This window comes from Sphaeramia orbicularis, chromosome 4 (genome assembly GCF_902148855.1).
Source record: "Sphaeramia orbicularis chromosome 4, fSphaOr1.1, whole genome shotgun sequence".
Taxonomy (NCBI): domain Eukaryota; kingdom Metazoa; phylum Chordata; class Actinopteri; order Kurtiformes; family Apogonidae; genus Sphaeramia; species Sphaeramia orbicularis.
The window spans coordinates 10,230,056-10,243,549 of record NC_043960.1 but is presented as its reverse complement, the minus strand read 5'-3'; the positions used below and the strand labels follow the sequence as shown (position 1 = coordinate 10,243,549).

The 13,494-nt window shown below is 36.5% G+C and overlaps 1 protein-coding gene across 4 annotated transcripts in view; it reads left to right on the top strand.

Moving 5' to 3' along the window:
- The window catches only part of lrp8 (low density lipoprotein receptor-related protein 8, apolipoprotein e receptor), a 367,439-nt gene that overhangs the window by 209,497 nt on the left and 144,448 nt on the right, over window positions 1-13,494 (top strand). The window lies entirely within an intron of this gene.

Below are 13,494 nucleotides of genomic sequence, written 5' to 3'. Positions count from 1 at the left end.
TTGAATGTATTATTTTTATTCAATTGTTTTATTTTGGCATTGGTTTATTGTTCTAATTTATTTTAATTTATTTTTTTTTACGTCTTATTTATTTAGTTTTTTAAATTTCATTTTTTTACAGTTCTATGTCTTTTAATCTATTCTTGTATTTTATTCTGTTGTTTTGTTATTTATTTATTTTTTTGTACAGCACTTTAGTCCACTGTGGTTGTTTTAAAGTGTTATACAAATAAAGTTGGATTGGATGATTTTGGCATCAGTCCAGTTGATGTCATCATGTCTATGCATGTGCGGATGTCAGCATAGACATAGACAGCATAGACAAATTTCACCCACTATAAGTAAATGGGGAAAAAAAAAAGATTTTAAAAAATTCATAAGAAATTTGAGCTTTGACCTGCTTTTCCCAAAATGTAATCACATCTATTCTGGGTCACTGGAAATGTAGAAACCCAATCTGGTGTGAATTCAACCAATAGTTTTGCTGCCAAAATGTGAACAAACAAAGAAACAAACCGAACCAAAAACAGTACTCCTTGTCTCCCCTTTTGGGGGCGGGGTAATAAAAAAACAGCCATAGTGAAGAGCATGGTTATATTGACTGTTATCTTGAATGACATCCAGGTGACCTCTGAATGACCTCCCATATATGTACCTAATGGCTGACCTCAGAGTGACCCTTACTCATTATGGACACTGAGCACCCTCTGTTTTTAACCCCTTGTCTACAGTGTGTATCGATGAGTTCCACCTGGAATACACTTCATATGGAAGGGCATTTTCACAGTGATTGTGTACCCCAAGGCTTGCACCACAGTGATGACAAAACCTCCAAAAACTACTGTTCAACACAGGGTTGCACGATATTGGAAAAACTGACATTGCGATTTTTGTTTAACCCTGGGATATATATTGCGATATGAAAAACTACTCAGGAGGATATAATAGCTGTGTGGTGCCGACGTAAATGGCCAAACAAATTAGTTGTGTTACCTTTCGTTGTGGCAACAGGTACCACACGAGGCATGCCACCAGAGGCTGCTATACAATTCCTATGGCGAGTACACAATCAATGCAAAGAACAGTTATATATCGAGCCATGGTGGAATGGAACTCTATTCCAGAACAGATCAACAAAGAACAAAGAAAAGCGAGATTTAAAAGACAACTGAAGCAACATCAAATCACCCAACGCCTGTAAACAATTCGGAAGACATGTAGACATAAACATATGATATTAGCAAAGGCACACACATAATTATAATTAGGTTTATTTATTTAATATTATTATTATTGCTTAGTTTTTTTGGTTGTTTTTTTTTTTTTTCTGTTTTTAATTTTATCTTGCAGTATTGTTATTAAAGTTAATGTTTTTGTTTGACTGTTGAGTGTTCTTAAGAAGGAAATATAAGGGTGAATCACATTGTTGTTATGCTTGTAAATGGATACTGTATGTCTGTTTGGAATAGGAGGACCCCAGGAAGAGTAGCTGATGTCCGGCGTCAGCTAATGGGGATCCTAATAATAAATAAAATAAAAAAAAATAAAAAAAAGCTAACCCTAACCCATAAACTTCTTGTTCACTGATTCACTAGTCAAGGGCTATCCCTCCAACAATCCGATTGGTCCGACTGAATGATGGGTAGTGGCCGATTACACATGTTGAATTGGCCAAAAAGACCGGCAACGGCATTAACGATGGCTGATCGAACGGAACACACCAAACAGACTCATGTGGCCGACTTCGCCAGACTGCCCGACAATGTCCGACCGCCGAAAATCGGGTTGATCTTCGCCTTAACAGAAATGAATCTGGCATCTGAACTTTAATTATCCAGCATTCGCCCCAACACCACCCTGAAGTGGTCTGTCCTCAGGTATCAGCCTACTAAGCTGAAACTTGGGTCTCGTTCCCGCTCTGTCTGGCGACGTCCTTGCCGTCATCAGTTCCACCTGCTCCCGTGTTCTGAGGTGGGGTTTGCCTTGTCGATGCGCGCAGAGACAATAGGCAGGTCAGCGTATTATAGGAAGGAGGCAGGAGGTTGTGCTTGTTAATTATTTTGGAATATGAACGGGAAGGATCCAGTGAGTTGCATTGTCGGACGGCTTCAATTTCATGCTTGAGGCAGCGGCGGAGCCAGGAGTAATTTCCCAAGTGGTCTTTCCCTCCCTCTCTCTCTCTCTCTCTCTCTCTCTCTCTCCATCCCTCCCTCTCTTTTCCTTTACCTGTGCCTCTCTCCTCCTGTACGCTTTCACTCTGGTATAAAGTCACTGACCCCATCATCAAACGACTAATGTAACTAACACACACATATACAGATACACACGCAATTTCAAGAACAGAAAGAGACACATGCACTTATGAGTGTGTGTACGTAAGTCCAGACGTGTATGAGCGAGCTCTCCGAGGTCACTCTGATCTCCAACTTCAGAGTCAGAGTAGTCTAATTTGTCTCTAGTCTCTTGCTACATGTTCTTTTAATAGAAAGTCTATGTTGCCCTGAGCTAAGTTTCACTTACTGACCATGATTCTCCTTCTTTCACACATACACGTACGCACAGAGCATCAGTCATTCATTTCCGTTCAATCTATTAAATCGTTTGGAGTGAGCCTGCACAATATGAAGGAAATTTAATAATACTGTCAATAGTGTGATGGCAATATAAGTTTTCATAAATAACACATTAGCTACAGCGTTGTGTCATTACATTTTAATATTACACTGAAACATTTAAATAGAAATTAAATGAATTATTTAATTGAAAAAGGACATTATAAGAAGGACTATTTCATTTCCGCTTCTGCTGCCTTCATGTATTATCAGTCTTTTCCTCAACAACACAATTGAAAACACCCGTATCTGTGTTCGTAAACTGTCATCTCTCCTGAATCTCCGGAATTTTCACCCCAAGTTCATCAACCTCAGTCTCCTCCCTGTTTTCTCCTTCTTCAGCCGTCTTTCTGCTTCCACAGGTAACTGACATGCTGTTCTTGCTTCTCCTAATTGGCCAAATTCTGTGACTGCATGACCCATGTATCCAAGGCTCCGTCTGATGGGTCAAATGTTCACGCTGACAATAAATACGTGGAGTGTGTGCTCTTGCTGTAGCCTCTTGCGAAGTGTTTATATTGCAGTGACAATAAAAATACAATTCATCCATTGTTATTGGGATCATTTAAACCACAGGTGTCAAACATACGGACCACGGACAAAAATTGGCCCGCCAAAAGGTCCAATCCAGCCCGTGGGATGAATGTGTGAAATGCAAAGATCACACTGAAGATAATAAGAATCAAGGATGTCAAAGTCATTTTAGTTCAGGCTCCATGTACAGACCAATTTGATCTCAAATGGGTCATATCAGTAAAACACCAAAGTTTTGGTGTTTTAGTGTAAAAAAGTAAAATTACATGAAAATGTTTACATTTACAAACTATCCCTGCACAAAAATGTGAATAATCTGAACAAATATGAACAACCTGAAATGTCTGAATAGAAGTTTAGTTTAGTTTATTGTTTATTTGTCAGGGACAATGTGCAAACACATTCATCTCAAGGAGAAGATATGCTTTGCACCAGAGTTAGCTACAAGATACTTTCCATCTACTGTCCCCGGGCAGATTCGCACACAATATAGAACATTGACATTACATGCAATCCAAAACTAACTTTAGGTCATAATTACAGTAGTTAAAAACGTAGATATTTATTTAAATTTCATGTTTCCTAGAAATGCAATTTCATCATACTTCATTCCTAAAACACAGGTTTTAAAAACATGCTTAAAAAGTAAATTTGTTCTAATTCATCAACCATTAAACATGAATTTAAAATATTTACCAATGAAAATATATATATAACACTACTCTATATTAAAAACATGTCAGTGCATCTCATTTTGGAACAATTGGGAATTGAGGATTTTTTTTTTTTAATTAAGTGTAATTTTACCAATATTCTGCCTGTTACTACATTTTTTGTGTATTTGTAGATCCACTGTGATCTGTAAGATGTAATATACATGTGTAAATGATAAGCTGAGGCAGAATATTGTTAAAAATGTACTTATTTTTCTTACGACATTTCAGGTTGTGTATGTTATTCAGATTTGTATGAAAACTTTGTAGACGTAAATATTTTCATAATATAATTTTACTTTTATTATCACTGTTATTATTTTACTGATCTGGCCCACTTGACATCATATTGTTCTGTATGTGACCCCCTGAACTAAAATGAGTTAGACACCCCTGATTTAAACAATCACAAAGATTGAAACGCTTCATTTGCAACCGTGACTCCAATTGAATGAATGTAAATCACGTGAGTAAGTCATATTATTTACGATGCTTGAAACAAGGGCTCTTATTATGTCTGTAGAGCGCTGTTCACTTCACATAAATAAGCAACAAAACATTGTAGATCAATACCTTGACAATGAAACGACTTGCTTAACCACGCATTGAGTGGTTACGGTTGTAGGTATTGAAATGTCTTGGTGAGGTTTTGGATAATACAATACCAATAGTCACATTGTCTACATCACCAGATTCCAACTATTAGCTTGTGATCTACTGGTAACCCACTAGTGTGTAGTAAACCACTGAAGGTCCAAAGAATATGCAGATAAAGTGAGAAAATGCAAGTTTTATAACAATATAAGTCTTTGAAAGCCTGTTTCAGTGGACAACATCTGCCCCCACAAATTTGTCAGTCACCTGTCAGTTAAAGAAATTCTGCTGCCATACGTTGATTAAGTCAGTGATGGATGTTGTAACATTAAGCAATGTTACCGGGCGAGTAAGTACACACCAGGTTTGACAACTCTGCAGGAAATAACCAAACCTGTAATTGATAAAATTGGATTATTCTCTTTTTTTGACAAACGTGTGATACAAGTATATGTGTTGGCATCAGCTGTATGAATACATTTTACTCTTAAAGGGGTCATATTTTTCTAAACCCACTTTTATTAGTCTTTGGTTCATTTATTTGTGGATTTGGACCCTAATAGTTCGTAAAGTTTGAATTTCTGGTGCTGCAAAGCTATCTTTATATTCATTCCAGCAAAAATCAAGTGGATTTCTACAACCTGTTTGAATTCCTGCTTAATTTGTTACATTTAATAACTAGTTACATCACGACATTTGCACATATAAGGTCAAGACTTCCAACGAACATTTCTCCAAGTACGACATAATTGTTTATCAGCAGCAGCGGTTGTAGTAAAAATTGAAAATATGTCCAAACTTTGAGCCGATTACCTAAAATGTTCAGTTGTTGGTTGTATTAACGAACACAAGTGGCTGAACGGGACAGAAAGCACAGTCAACAGCCTGGAGGGGGCGGGGCCTGAAGTGGCTCATGTGCATTCAAAGGGCCAGTGCTCAAAATGACCTTTCTGGTGTCATTACTCATAAGTAGGGTTGAAGTTGGACCTGTGGAGTTGAATTAATGAAGAATTCAGACCCAAGCATAGCATTTACAGTTTATGTAGACCACAGGGGAATGTTAAAAAAAAAAAAAAAGCTAAATATCAGTCCTTTAAGATGAAACATGAGTACATCTCGACCACTTTCATTTTGTCCAATTAGCTCTCAGAATAAAGAGCTTTTAATCACATTAGTAGTTTAGGAAGCCTGTGTAAAGTCTGTGAAGGCTGCGTTATTCTGTGCGTTTTACAATTCCATCCCAGTCCCTCGAAATGAACCGAGTCCAAACAGCCCTGTCAAACCAGCAGGATCACGAATGAAATGTCATGCTTTGTTTGGTCAAGGTTAGAGAGGGATCACTGTCAGACTTAAAAGCAGTTATTAGACACAAGAAGCAAACTGAGGTCTAGAGTTGAAGAAGTTACAGACTGAGGTCAGTCACAAGCACAAAAATGGATAGAATTCACCAGTGCATTTTGTGTGTGGGTGATTGCATGTTTGACCTGGCTCATAAATATTTGAAATAAAACATGGAGAGGGAGTTCACTGTCACAGAGAAATTACATGAAAACACACAAATGAGAAGTCCTCCTATCTTTCAAAAATGTTCTTTTTCTTTTTCGCCTCCTTCTTGTCTCCTCAAAATGCAAAGCCATTATCTCCGCCCTCCAGATGCATCATCACTTGCCTGTATCATGTGGCATCTAATTGACTATGGAAGTCTTTAACTTGATTTATATCAGTAATAACTAAAGTGTATTGATTTTCTTAAGGAAGACACAAGATAACAGCTTCACAATTTACATATCCAACACTAACTATACACATATACATATATATATATATATATATATATATATATATATATATATATATATATATATATACAGTATATATATATATATAGTAAATACTGCTAGGTAGTGATAAATCTCATCACATTAAATGAAAAAAAGGGCTTTTGGAAATTTCATAGAACACATTACAACTGTTATTTCAGAGCCTATACTCTAAAGGTCAGTACTAAAGGTTCCATGTGCTTTCATTTTGCTGATACAGCAGAACATTTACAATATTGTGATTGTGTAAAGTTTAATCTGCTGTTTACAGCAAATCTGTTTCATAGTTTACACTGTACATGGCAATCAAACACAGAAAACCACCTACACAGCAACAGCCACCATGTGATTTTTTTCGTCAATTCCTTTCTTCCGTTCAATTAGTGACCCTTGCTCTTGGCTGGTTACGATTGATTGGTGGTCAATATATTTTTGCTCTCAGAGGACGTCTTGTGGTACTTGAAACAGCCTGATGGGATTGCTTTTTGCTTTTGTTTTGGCCGGGATTGCAAAGAGCCATGGGGAATACCAATTATGTTTCTATGTTGTTGTTTTTTTTCTTTTAGCTATGACATAATCGGTTGGAAAAATGGAGATGTGGGTGTTTTCAGCATTACATTAGTTACCTGTATGATTCCTTTTCTTTTATGCAGAATAAACTGATACATTGTTGTGTTTCATTGTTGTCATTCTGGCACATGTAAGGTCAATGGATGCATTTTTTTTTTTTTTAGATTTATTTATAGTTGAAACACTCGGGGGGGGGGGGGGGGGTGGATTGCACAAAATTGTTTTGCAAAGATGAGCCATGATTCTGAAATGATTTAAGTTGCTGAAGTTGCCAAACCATATAATTTAATACATTCCTCTTTACTTTGAGGTGACTTTGAAAGGCAACTTTACACAGCCAGAAGCTGTCTTATAGTATTAGAAAAGTCCACTCATAAGCCTTCTGAAGTCAACTACTCTGCCCACATAATTTGGCTGCCTGTTTTAATCTTCATGCTCTTGCCTTTTTTGCCCCGACCCTGCCTTTGAATAAACTGCCATGGAAGAAATAAGCTCAGAGTTTGCCTGTCAAGTTCAGCCTCACACTCTGTGCATCCCAAAACAGTCTCCTTCTCCCTCTCCCTCCTTTTGTCTGCCTCCTTCTCCTGCAATCTTTCATTAGTTGAGATGTGGCACTAGCCACCGGCGGTATTTTTAATGCCCAATGTGTCGTCAACTAAACAACCATTAAGAGGAGACTGTTGGAAGAAAGTGGCAATTTCCTATGAGAGCCCTAGTGTCGCGCTGTATTTCTTCCCCCCACGGCACTGCCAGACCCGCAGTCTAGACCGTGCTAATGGTTCCACATTTAACAACCTCCTTCTCTCTCCTTAAGAGAGAGAGAGAGTGAGAGAGAGAGCTCAGAGACAAATAAAAAACGTTGCACATGAGATGACTCAAATATGTTTCAAATGCATCATTTTATTTTTGGCACAGAAAAAGTGGAGATGCCGAAACGTGTTGAAATTTGTTAAAAGATGAAAAATAATAAGTACTTCACACTCTTCTTGCATCTGCATCTTTTATGTGTAGAAAAGGCCTTTAGTATTGACATAATGACAAATGACTGAATGACTGAGTGTATGTTGCCACCCTTCCACTGGTTTTAGTCTGTTTTAATTGAGAAGCCTTGTTGAATGTCACCTCTACCTCTTTATGCCTAAAGCGACTGTTAGAATAATGCATGGAGATTAGAAACCTGCTCATTTAATAGAGAGAAACAAAGGCAAATGGGAAGCAACATTAGAGTCCTCTTGCTATCATGTCAGTGTCACCATTAAAAACTTACTATTACTCAGCTAAAACAACATATTTAATAGAATTATTCATTGATTTGCCAATTAATTTGCAGGCAGTAAAGTAAATCAAACCTTGGCAGTATTTTAATAATTTATCTACATTCTGAGAGTCTCTTTTTCTAATTTTAACTTCAGATTTTCACATCCATGTTTGTCTTTTTGATATTCCTTCTCAGCTGCCATGTATTGCTTTTTTCCTTGCGTTATTATCCACCACTTTTTTCTTCTCTCTGAATCTGCTTTCTTATATATTAGTCTCTCCTTTCCCTTGACTTTGATCTTTCTTTCTCTAATATACTCCCCCCGTCCGTACATCAGGGCTGCAATAATTGGAGATCAGCGTTCCAATGAAAGCCACTAATCAACACTAACCTTCATTGAAAGTGTAATCTGATATTAACCACATACGCCCTTTTTGTAAATTGGATTTCACATAGGAAGGACAAGGGTTGGGGGGTGGGGGGGATCTGGCACAATGGCAGCACTCAAAGCATGCTTTAGTAGGCTGGCCTCGACTCGACGTCCAAACTCTCCTTCATTTACATTCCTGCTAAAGGGCTCAACACCACAGAGTTAGAGTTTTCTCTAAAAAGTGTTAAAAATGTAACAATTCTTTTCTTCTTCTAAGACTAATGTCTGCCTAAGTAGTAAACAGATGACTTTAATTGCTAACATAGTAAAAGAGCAACTCTTGCATTTTCAAACATTATACTTTTTACCCCTTGATTAGGGGTGTTAGAAAATATCAGTTCTGCAATATATCGCGATATTTCATTTCATAATACTTTATCGATATTAAAAAGTACTGTATCGAAATTTTTAGATATTTATTCAAATGCAGATGTGGTGAAGGTTTGTTTTTGTTTTTTTGTTTTTCTTCATTTTTAACACTGTTTTATTAAAAAATGGTTATTTGAAGCATCCTAAAAGCCCTTTTTACTGTTTGAGAGAGGCAGATGTTAGTTCCCGTATTGGGATTGCAAAAAATAATGTTATGATGTTAGTTCTGAACTAATAGAATATGAACATTTGAGCAGGAGCTTTATCTGTAATGTCTGTAAAATATTAAAAAAAAGTTTCAACACAGGAAAATTTTGTGATATAGCATTAGATCCTGTTGTGATCAAATAAAAATGTGTTTAGTATTTGTGCATATTTCTGGTGTAATTCAATTCTTCAAGGAAATAATCATTTTTTAAAAACAAACAAACAAAAAATGGCCTTTTTTACAGTATCAAGATATATCGTGATATATCGAATCGTGATCCTACTATTGTGATTTTGTATCGTGTCACCAGATTCTTGACAATACACACCCCTTCCCTTGATCTACTAGATTTATTACCTCCGCCAAGGAGGTTATGTTTTTGCCAGAGTTTGTTTGTCTGTCTGTTTGTCTGTCCGTTAGTGTGCAACATAACTCAAAAAGTTATGGACAGATTTTGATGAAATTTTCAGGGTTTGTTGGAAATGGGATAAGGAAGAAATGATTAACTTTTGGGGGTGATCCGGAAGAAATCCTGGATTCTGGATCACTTTGAAATTTTCGTTAACATTGTGGTAAATGGGGCCAAAATTTTCATTTCCCAATATCTCGCTTAATTATTGACCAAAACTCATGAAATTTAACTCAGGAATTGACAATGGGGTCCTCTATCACATTTCAAAGGCTGATCCGGATCTGATCCAGAAGGCGGATTTTATTTTTAAAAATAAATGTAGGATTTGTATCACCGATTATGTGGGGAATTTTTGCGCTTGGCGGAGGTCTGCGCTCTCCGAGTGCTTTTCTAGTTCTTATGTTGACTTTCAAATTATTTTTTTCTCTATATTTAACCTTCCCTAAGTGATTTGTCACCATTTATTGCAACATTATCCTTTGCATTTTACATTTTTCAGTAAAAATCTGGTATTTTCCTATGTCGAATTTGCTGATGATGTACATGTTCATTAAAGTTCAGGAGCAAATTCAAAGATGATTTTATCAAAAAAAAAAAAAAAAAAAACAGAGGGAAAAGTGATTTTTTTTTTTTTTTTCAGCCAAATATGTCATTAACTGAATGTAAAAACAAGCGTCTGCCACCTCTTCACTTATTAATTAAAGTACATGTTTTTATTGGTGAATCAGTGTTGTAGGAGATGACAGTGTTCCCTCGTTCACTAGGAAGACCAAATGGGTCATATTTGTTGCAGCTGTTAAACTGTGAAAACTCATTTAACTTGAATTATTCACATGTATTGATGGGTTTAGTGGTTCAAAAGTTATTCAACTATTTAGATCAGTAGATGCTTTTAGTTTTGTGGCTGTTAAGGTATTTGAGGACAACAACCATCACAGAAAACTTAGGTAAATTAGATCTTAAAGAAGTATGATGATGTTATTTAAGCATTTTGAAAAAACATTTATATGCAATATATTATCGATAACAGAAATATGTTTTTAAAAGTGCTCTATGGGCTTAATAACCCTCTTTCTTGTGCAATAGGCCTCCCCATTTTCCATGGCCATGAAATATCATGCTCCAGTTCCTGGTGTGCAATATGAAGATATGCAAAATAAACACACTCATGCATTTACACATATATTACATTCTCATACTTACAAACAACCCAACACACACATCCAGTCATGCATGCACAAATATATGAAACCATACTTTACAGTACATACAGTTCATGTGAACACGTACCCAGTTTACTCATGCATAGTCTAATTATGCCAGATACAGCCACACACTTCCACTGGCTCCAAAATAGCTCACGTGAAGTAATTATTCCCATGTTGGGTATTTCCTCTACGCATTACAACCGATGCGTTGCTTTGAATGTTAAATTTACTCCCCAGTCACACGAGTATGTCAGTGGCCTGTGAATTTGGATTTATATGTCTTGTTTTATCATATTGGATTGTGAATTAAGCTTTCAATGACTTTACCAATAGCGGCTCTTACAGCTAAAGTAGAAAGGAGACGAGTCTGAAAATATATGTCGCATTTGATTCACGGAGAACTCTTTAAGTCTGAGAAGATGCATATTTCTAACATGGATATACAAACTGTAATGACCGGAATTTCACCTTAACAAGTCGGTTACTTGAAATGAGGTTAATGAGCGCCACCATGACAGTATGCCCCGCTGCAACCGATCAAACCATTACACTTGCAAAGTCCTTACAAGCCGAATAATTGGCTGATCTATACATCTGTAATCTTGTATGAATCATTGATGCATATGAGCGCTCTGTGAGCTTAAGGCTCCCCTGCCTCATGTCCTTTGTCTACTGCAGTCTTTTCTTCTCCTTTTATAAAGGTTATAGCTATAAAAAAAAAAAAGAAAAAAAAGGATTTCATTCATGCAAAGCAATTCCTGACAGTCATTAACATTACACATGCTATGAGCTCTCCACTTATTTGAATGAAATTGCAAACTTTGAAATTACAGCTTTAAAGCTATTGTACTACATCTCCAAATCTGTTATATTGAAATGCAATCCAGCCTTCATCTCTGAAAGGATTACACCATATCCAGAGGGAGATTTGTAGTATGCCCTTTCATGGTTGTGTGTTTTGTTTGTGTGTTAACATGCGTTGTACTGATTCTGTGAGTGTGTGTTGGTTTACAGCGAGTAATTGAGTGAGAACTGTATCTGTGTGGTATTTGCATTTGTAGCCCCTCAGGTCACGAGAAGCCCCAATTCGATCAAATTCCAGCCCAATGGCTCTGTCTTTGAGTGTGGCTCTTCAGTATGATCCTCTAATTGCCTTGTTCCCAGTTTATCTCTGCACTCATATCATCCATTCTGCGACCAAAGACTGACCTCACCCTCCTCCTCTCCTCTATATTTATATATCTCACTTGTTTCTTATCCTATTGGTTGTTGTTTTTAATTGTACAGCTTTTTCTGTTTTAATCTATTCTTGTATTTTATTCTTTTATTTAGGTTCTATTTATTCTTCTGTATTTTTATTTATTTATTTGATTTTTTTTTTTATTATTTTATTTTTACAGTTGTTTTATGTATTTTAATCTATTCTCATATTTTACTCTGTTATTGGGTTTTTATTTATTTTTCTGCACAGCACTTTGGTCCACTGTGGTCATTTTAAAGTGCTTTACAAATAAAGTTGGATTAGATTGGATTGGATCCTTCCTTTACCTCATCCCACACATGATTCTTAGATTATACACCCCGATCTTCCTTTACATTCACTGCAAAATGTTTTTATTCTCTTAATCTGTGACTCAGCCTAATAAGAAGCTTGTGACCCATTAATGTTAATTGGCATATTTTAAATGGAATGGAATGATATGGCAGGAATTTTATATGCTTTCTAATAAGCACACTGAATCACCAAGAAGGATCAGTCGGTGGTTCTGTATTGATTCAAGGGGTGGCTTATTCCTGTTTTTACTGCACAGAGTAGCCAAGCGATAAAAGTTTACTGTTCTCAAGCAGGCAGTCACCAATTTATGAGGAAACCTCCTGACTGAAACTTGAGTTTAATTATCCTATTTCACAGATGATCAGCCATTATGGACCCCCTGTTAATTTGGAAGAAATTGATGATCTGCCAAACACACAAAAAAATAAATACATTGTTGTTTATTACTGTTAAATATATCACTGCGCTCCAAATGTGTGGTTATCTGGTATTAATGTTGTCCATGCTGTGATTTACGATAACATAAGCAGAGATTTTCACACTTTATATTCAGTAAGGGTAAAAATTATGAAACACATGGTGCAAAAGTTTGATTTTATGAAACTATATATTCTCTTGGTGTGTTTTGCATTTAGTGTGGTTCACATATAAAGATAATTTCCCCCTTTCCGACCTAGGACGGCAAACACTAAATTATATCATGTCATAAAATTATTTTATAAGATTATCCTGTGGTCTGAGGTGTGTTAAGAGTGAATTTGTCCCGATAATTGGCTCCGAAACGGGTCAGAGCCGACAATCACAAATATTAAACTTATTCAGTATTCCAAAAATCTTCGTGTGTGTGGGGAAACGACTACCAAGTCATGACTCATGAATGGAATGTAGCCAATTAAGAAGCGAGCTGACTGAGGAACAAGGAAGCAGGCGTAAATACAAAAACAAGCATGGCCGACCTGAAACCTAAAGTTCGATGGACCTCAGAAATGGAGGACCAGCTCGTGGAGCCTTGGGATGCCCAAGAATGTCTATTCAATGACTCCACCAAGTCGTACCACAAACAAAATGATATGTTGCATGTTGTGTTTCCAGTTGTTGCAATGTTTCTTCTTCATTTTTGTTAAAACACATTTGATTTCTGGCTTGGAGGACTAGATTCTAGATCGGTGGTGGGACGGAATCATTATGTGCAGGGTGCAATTTGATTTAAT